We start from the raw sequence: 7,808 nt of genomic DNA, 5'->3' as shown, positions 1-7,808 counted from the left end.
GAAGGGAGTGTTTCAGATCAGCAGGCTCTTGCATCTGAATTTTGCGTTCAAAGATGCGAGCTACCAAGCGTGTATTGGTCCAGACACCAGATCGCTGGTTCTGATAACGTCACGGCTTTCACTGTGTGTGCGTTAGAAGACCACAATCTCTACTTTTAAAAGGTAGCCCTCGTGATGTCGGACAGCAGCGCGATTCAAGCGGCGGTGTTCGTGCAAGCAACCCAAGTCAGAAGCGTCGAGGTTACCGATGCTAAAATGATTGAAGATCTTCTTCTAGAGGTAGACTCCCTTATTCCATGCAAAGGCTTTGGAAAAAAGGGAGAGTTCGAAGCCAACTCCAAGCACCGAGAGAAGACCACTGCTTCAGTGTGAAGCAAGTAAGAAGCGACAGCCTAATGGACTTGGTATCTTTTCTCCAGCTTACAAAGTTGAATCTTGTAGGCTGCCCAGAACACAAAACAGCACTCACAAACAGAATCATCAAGTTCTGTGCTCACAAGGCTTCATTTCTGCGTGAAATCTCAGAACGCAAAACGGGACGAAACGCGGGAGCGAATGAAGATGTTAAAACTTCGACGAATGCTCTGAAGTGTGCCTTCTAAGCTTTCCACTTTTTAATTAGCGACGTTTATAGTTTCAGTCATAAGGTACATGTGCAGTATGTTTCTGTGATACATGATGTTCCTGACGATGGTCTAAGCTATTTTTCAACGAGTCACTTTATTTTTTCTGTTACGTGCAGTAAGTCTATGTGATACATGATGTTCCTTACCCTCTAAGCTTTCCATTTTTTAACGATCGAGTCACTTTTATAGTTTCACATTTGTGCAGTATGCCTCCGTGATAAGTTCCTGAACGTAGTGTGTAATAAAAGTCATATTCACATGCTGTTTGCTTGCGCAGGTACATGACTGCTTATTTCTGTGGCGCTCCTTTCGTTGAGAGTTGCGAGATCGTGTGAGACGCAGACTGATGATCACTGTAGGCTGTAAAGTCTTCACCTCAGTTTCAGACTAATCTGCGCGGGTGCATCCAGCGTGAACGCAAAAAAAAAGAAAATCCAGCTTTCTGCACGCGCGGCGAACCCGGCGCAGCCAGCCTTTCCTGCGCGCAGCGCGCTCGTCGCATCGCACTACGGACAGCAGCGCCACCTACGCATGGCATGAAATGGAAGCGCGGCGCTCGCCTCCCGGTCGCGTCACCTACCCCTTTTAGCCACCATAGTGTGGGTGAAATCCTGTGTGCCGCACCCTATTGGGGAACCAGCGTGTACACTTCCTCGCTTCCACGCAGACGACTTCCTGGATGTTCATAGTGCACTTAGAATATTACCCGCCGTATGCGCATCATGCACTGGAAAACATTCGCAGCCAGTAGTCGAGACTCTTGAGGAAAATAAGATTTTAATGCCTTCAGTAAACAGAGCAGTGAATCATTTGATAATTCGTTCAATGAGGTAGGTGATTTCAGGCGAATATGCGCGCTTGTGGATAGAATGTATCCCGTTCCTAAAAACTAGTTTTTCTGGAGAAATGTGGCTTGTACAGTTGCTCGCGTGCGAAGTTGTTTCCTTCGTAGGTGACGAAATGGCATGGTACAGAAATCGGCAGTCTCTCCCCATTCATCGGACCGTCCTCGACTGAGTCAATGCATGAAAGCAAGTGGAAAGTCCACAGACTGAAGCGGTACAAGTCTATTCTTCCAGTAACTGTATTTTAATTCCTCTCAGTTTACCTAACCTATTAAGCAAGTAGCAAGACCATCGATGTACGTGTTCCGGTCAAGGGACCAACATCCTTGTTTTGAACATTTCAACTCAGATGAGATAGTTCCGCAGTAGACTTCTTTGATCGATATGTTCACATGCGTCCAACTGTGTGTTATGAGTTGTTGGAGTACCTGTGGTCAACCATTTCAGGACAACCTGTTCCATCGGGTAGTATGCAGAACGATATACTGACGCTGGCAGCGGGAAACGTTCACAGCCGAGACCAGAAAGTACCCTTCAGCTCGACCGATGGGTCCCGCTTGAGAGGTATGTTTATTTGAAATACTCAGTAAAACGCCATCGCCCCCATCCATAGTGTTGAGCAAATGACTCAGGTCTATATCGTCGGCTTGTGCCACTTGAGCGGTTTAGCAAGTAAGTATTGTGATGTTTTCAAGGCGCGCAAATATGAGTCATAAGAAAAGGCGCTCGAACGAATTCATAACAAGCAAACACTCTTGTTATCGATATCCTCAACACACAGGAGGGATGGCAAACCGGCTTGTTCGCCTTTGAATCTTGACAATGGTCTTGATCTAATTGTCGTACTAATTTAGCACGCCACTAAAGTGCAGTATACAACCACAGAAGTATATTGTTGTGCAGCTCTAAGCCAAGTACAGAGAGTTGACTAAGCCTCAAACGCTTCTGATCCTTCTACGCAGAGAACGGGATGCAGTACTTCTAGCCATCCCGGGCACTTGCGATGGTCCCTCATCTGGTGGAGGGACTGCTGGTGGTGATTTCGTTTGCTTCCTTTGAGAAATTTTCAGTCAACGGTATACTAAAATAAAATATAAAATTTCAGAGAACCCCATCGTCTTTGGTCTGTCTTTGTTACTGTTGTGCGGTTATGTTAGCAAGTATACCGTGTTGGAATTCTTTTATTCATGATAATTCTTCGTTTCGTATCATTGCCTCATGGATATCAATTGAGATAGCCACGTGCAACTTTGCGAAAATCGTTTTTGCAAATGCCAAGTAAACACGGTTGTCGGGAACACGAGGAAGCTCCAGCCTTGACTAACCGGCGATTGAGAGTACGTTCCTTTTCTTCTCCTGGGACCTATTCTTAGAGTAATCCAATCACCCATTCCCTCATTATGGATAGTTTGAGCGCAGTCCTGGACAACCTCAGCAGTTTCGTTGGCCCATTCGACTGGATAGCCATTGTGAAAAGCGCGTCGAACATGCGGCCCCAGCATAGTTGCGCAAGTTGCCTTGTGCGTGTACCATCTTTCAAGATGCTAAAAAGGGTGAAAAGACAGAATACAGGTTGAAAAGCCATCAAAACTAGAAAATACAAGGGCTGGCCAGGAATACTTTCATGCTTAACATTGTACTAATCAATTTAATGGGGTGTCACGCGATGCCACCTATCACACGATATGTAACAGCTTGAGTAACGATATGTAACCGCGCTACACAAAATCGGCGGTGACACCCGACCGTAGCCACAAAAGAGACGGCGGCAGTGCACGTCCTAGTAGGCACCGTCCGACCAGAACGTAGTCTTGCGGCTTCCCTTTTACGTGAAGTCGGGTCAACGGGCGTCAGCGGTCGCTCCACTTGTAGCCCGCGATGGAAGCAGCGCCGGGATGGGGTGGTGGCGAAAAAGCCTTCCCACCGTACGTTCGAGAAAGGCGGCTTCACTGCTACATCCTGAGTGCCCAGTTCCGACCGGCACGTCACCTTATGGTGGCATGCTTTTCCCCATGAAGTCGGGTGAGGGACGTCGGCAGTCGTCCCATTTGCAGCTCCTGTCGAAACGGAAGGCCGGGACAACATGGCAGCGGCGGAGCTGCCCGACCGCGTACTCGAGAGGGGCGGCTTCTAAGCGGCACCGTGAGTGTCCGTCTCGGCTGCTGAACACCATGAAGCCGAGCAAAAGGCGCCGGCAATCGTCCTTTTAGCCGTCGATTTCGGGACACAAGGCTGGGCCGAGGGGGTGGCGGCTTTGCCCAATGACCGCGGCATGAAGAAAAGGGCTGTTCTAGAGCGGCACCCCGACTGCATGGTCTGATCGGCAAGTCATATTGTGGCTGGCTTCCTACATGAAGTCGAGCAAAAGGCGTTGGCGGCCGTCCGAAAATCTGCCTTCCCCGGAATGGAAGGTCGGGATGAAGTGGTGGCAGTGGATCCTCCCGACCACACGTCTCAAAAGAGAGGCGGCGCCAGTGCTGCGCCCCGAGAACATGGGTACGTGGCAACAGGACCATGGACGCGTCGTCTGAGATGAGCTGTCTGCCTGCCCTCTCGACAAACCCGATGTGGTTCACGCTGGTGGGGTTATGCCCGAGGAAGATGTATCCTGGTAACAGCGCTTTAACTGCCAAGACTAGTGCGTTAAAGGCAAGGACAAGTCATAATAGGAAAAGAACAAAGGTGAAGGTGAAGAACAAGGTGAAGAGCTGGGTTCGTAGTGGTTTTCGAGGGGACGCGATGCGAGCGGAAGCGGCACACGAGAGCGCACGTGGTGAATAGGAGATAACGACGATGAGGATGCCATACTAGAAGGTTAGAGGTTTGGCCAGAATAAATTCTTAAAATACAAATAGTTAGCTTCTAATATATTCTACGATTGCGAGGAGAGAGAGAGCGAGAAAAATTTATTACAACAGGAATTCAGGGCATGCCCCATGGTCCCCGCATGACCCCACTGCACTCAAGTGTTCATGTTCCTAAGGTCCATAACATTGGCAGCCTGGCCGGTGGCGATGGTCTGCACGGCCGGGTCTTTCGAGCACAGCAGGGTCTCCCAGTCTTCCCAGGTCTATAGGTTCTCTAGGCCCCGCGGGGGAGGGTCCGCTGGGCAGAGGGAAAGGATGTGGTGGGAAGAGACGAAGGGGTCTGGGCATAGGGCGCAAGAAGGAGTGGGGAAGGAGGGATGATAGTGGGCTAGGGTAGGGGTGAGGGGAGTGTGTGAGTGTGTCTTTAGTCTGCGCCAGAGTATTGCGTGTTTGTTGTCACGGGAGATGTGGTGCGGGGGGTGGGAATGAAAACTTATGACAAGCTTCTTTGTAGAAAAAGCAGTAAAATGGATTTTGCTCGATATTTCTTATCACTATTCCCCAAATAGAGGCCCCCTTTTCAATTTGCAAAGTCTTTGTCCAGAATTTTTCAACCCGGCGGAAGAGAAATCATGAGGTTGGTGCAAGTAATGCTATCTGAACAGCACCATACATCGAGACCTACATTTACGTCCGTTTCCGACAGTTGAGAAGTTCTGAAGGCTGTAGATTCATACTGCACAGCCATCACGGCAAACTTGGGGTCACACGGCTTTTGAACGAGAGGAACATTTTTTTGCTGTGCTCTGTCTACGAATGCTACGTGACATGCCCAGCTACTTAGAGAATGCTTGGTATGCTGATCCAAAAGAAGACGGCAGAGCCCTGAGGCTATACTCTTCATTTTGTGCGGAAACCCTATGCAGAAGAGTCCACCGATGCATTTGTGTACGGAAGGCGGAAACGGATTGACCGTTTTCACATTCAAGCAGCGCTAAAGTCCAGCAGACGATCACATGCCTATTTGTGCTGAGTATAGCGCGAATAACAGTAAATGAAAGCTGCACTTCTTCATTACCAGGTATTAGGTACAATTCTACAAGCACAAGGAAAGTTACGGGTGACCTTTGATTAAGGCACTAAATAAAACTCCTAAGCTGAATGAACAAAGAACGGCGCAGGAACATGCGGTTGCTTATCTTTTATGTTGCAGGAAAACTACGAGAATAAGGAGCCCATATACGTACCTAATCGAATATGTTCGAAAATCGCATTCACGCGCAATCTAAGCAATGATCATGCAGTGCATGGACGCGTCTTATTATAGCATTGAACTTGGCACAGAGAGGGCTTGAAAAAGAAAAAAAGGAAACAAAAATGAGAAAAATAAAGGAGAAAAAAAATTAGAAACAAAAGGGGAAAGTGGAACACAGCCGAGACACGAAACCCAAACGCCACAGCAAAACGCGCCGCGTGAAAGAGGGAGGCGGGCCTGGGCAGACAGTGGACGGCAAGACCCTTGAAACACTTCTGAATTTGGTGCTGGCAATGTATAACTTTGAATTCGATGGCGACCAGTATGCGCGAATTAGTGGCCCATCAATGCGCACAAAAGTAGGTCCTAATTGTGCGAATATATTTAAGAGCATCCTCGAAACCGAATACCTAGAGAGATGTCTCTTGAGACCCCTTTTTTATAGGAGGTTTATAGATGATATATTTTTTGTATGGTGCCATAGTGAAGAAGAGCTACTCAAATCCATTGCTAACTTTAATATGCTCACAGGAGCATCCCTTTTTCTCACGCCTACTCAACCTCTACGATCAGCTTTCTGGATGTCAAACTTCAGATCTCGCAAAACAAACTTGTCACCTCCGTGTTTAGGAAGCCAACGGACAGGCACCAATGATTGCATTTTGAGAGTAGCCACGTAAAACATTGCAAGAAAGGAACACCATATAGCCAGGCTCTATGATTTAAACGCATCTGCTCCCGTGAAGAGGACTTCGCTTTTAACTGTGAGACACTCCGCATGGATTTGGTCCGGCAGCGCTAGCGGAAGCCTATAATCGATGATGCCTCGGAAAAAGCTGCAGCACAAGACCACCGTACAATCTTCAATAGCACCAAGACTGCGCAGAGGAACTTCTCAGCTAATCTGGTATTAACCTACTCTCCATCAGCAACGAATGTTAATCCTATTCTGAGGAAGCATCGCAACGTTCTCCTTCAAAGCGTCAAAATGGAGCTATTGTTTCCCGAACCACCCCGTGTCGTACATCGGAGGGCATGAAATATCGAAGATGCCGTAACCTCCTCAAAACTAGACAAGGGTGAAGCCTCAGGTATTACACCTTGCAATAAACCGCGCTGTAAACTCTGTCCAATGATCACTGAGGTCACAGAAGCTCGCAGCACAGCATCGTCTTTCTCATTCAAAATTCAAGGAGATTTCAGTTGTGACTCCAGCAACGTAGTCTACCTTCTCGAGTGCGGTGCGTGCCGTGCTCAGTATATTAGGCAGACTGAAACTCCTTTCCGACTGAGAATAAATTACCACAGAGCACACATACGACCACAGCCAGATCTGCCTCTTTCAAGACATGTAACTAAAAATGGTCAATCATTTGGAAGGTTTAAGACCACCTTACTGCAATCTGGTTTTCAGACTTATTACGACAGAGAAGCCTGTGAACCATATCTAGTATTTCAATTTAACGCCTTGTTTGCTGGCGTTATTGAAAGCCCTGGCAAACTCTCCTGCCTTTCCGGCTAAATCTTCCAGCAGTGTTTTGTTTGTTACTTTTTGTTTTTCTTTTGAAGTTTTTTTGCGCCCAAATGATTGTTTCTTAAATCTACTATCATGAGAGTTGCACATCGACTTGTTCTGTATTTAACACTTTCATTTCTAGTCGAGGTATTGAAATTATTCTTGCTGAGGTTAGGCACGAATTGTGTGACGCTCGCTTCTCATGTGTATTCATCGCATTATTGTCGTTTTGTTGTTGTCAGTCGCTATTTTGGGTAAACTCTGTTTCTTAGCACATTTTTTGCACCCTCTTGAATTGTATTTCGATTTTTTTGTACACCTCTATTGTTTTGCGTGCCATTTGTATTCATTCTAATATTTTTGTTGTGTTGTTGCTACGCGGTGCTATCTGGGATGAAATTTGTCTTTTTGGTACACTTTCTAACACTCTGACGCTGTCTTTAACTTCGTTTCTGGGGTTCTATCTATTTCCCCGCATATCCCCTGGTAAAAAATTGTACAGCAGTGACACAATTTTGTTTGTATTCTGTGTATTCATGTCACCTCGGCGTGTGCGTGTGTGTGTTTATTTTTTTGTTTCTTTCGGGCATCGGAAGCCATTTTCTGTCTTTATTATTTATTTTTTCCACTCCTGTAAAGGAGCCTCACCATGTGGTCCTCATATACGAACGTCATCTGGTTTTAGGGGCTCACGTGCCACCATGTGGAGACACTTAGCGCAGCCGTAACCTGTGCCTCCTCATGCTACCTTCTGGAGTC

The sequence above is a fragment of the Amblyomma mixtum genome, chromosome 3, assembly GCF_055824585.1.
Source record: "Amblyomma mixtum isolate Tamu chromosome 3, ASM5582458v1, whole genome shotgun sequence".
In the NCBI taxonomy this organism is placed as follows: Eukaryota; Metazoa; Arthropoda; class Arachnida; order Ixodida; family Ixodidae; genus Amblyomma; species Amblyomma mixtum.
The sequence above is the reverse complement of the archived record's forward strand: the minus strand, read 5'-3'. Positions refer to the sequence as shown.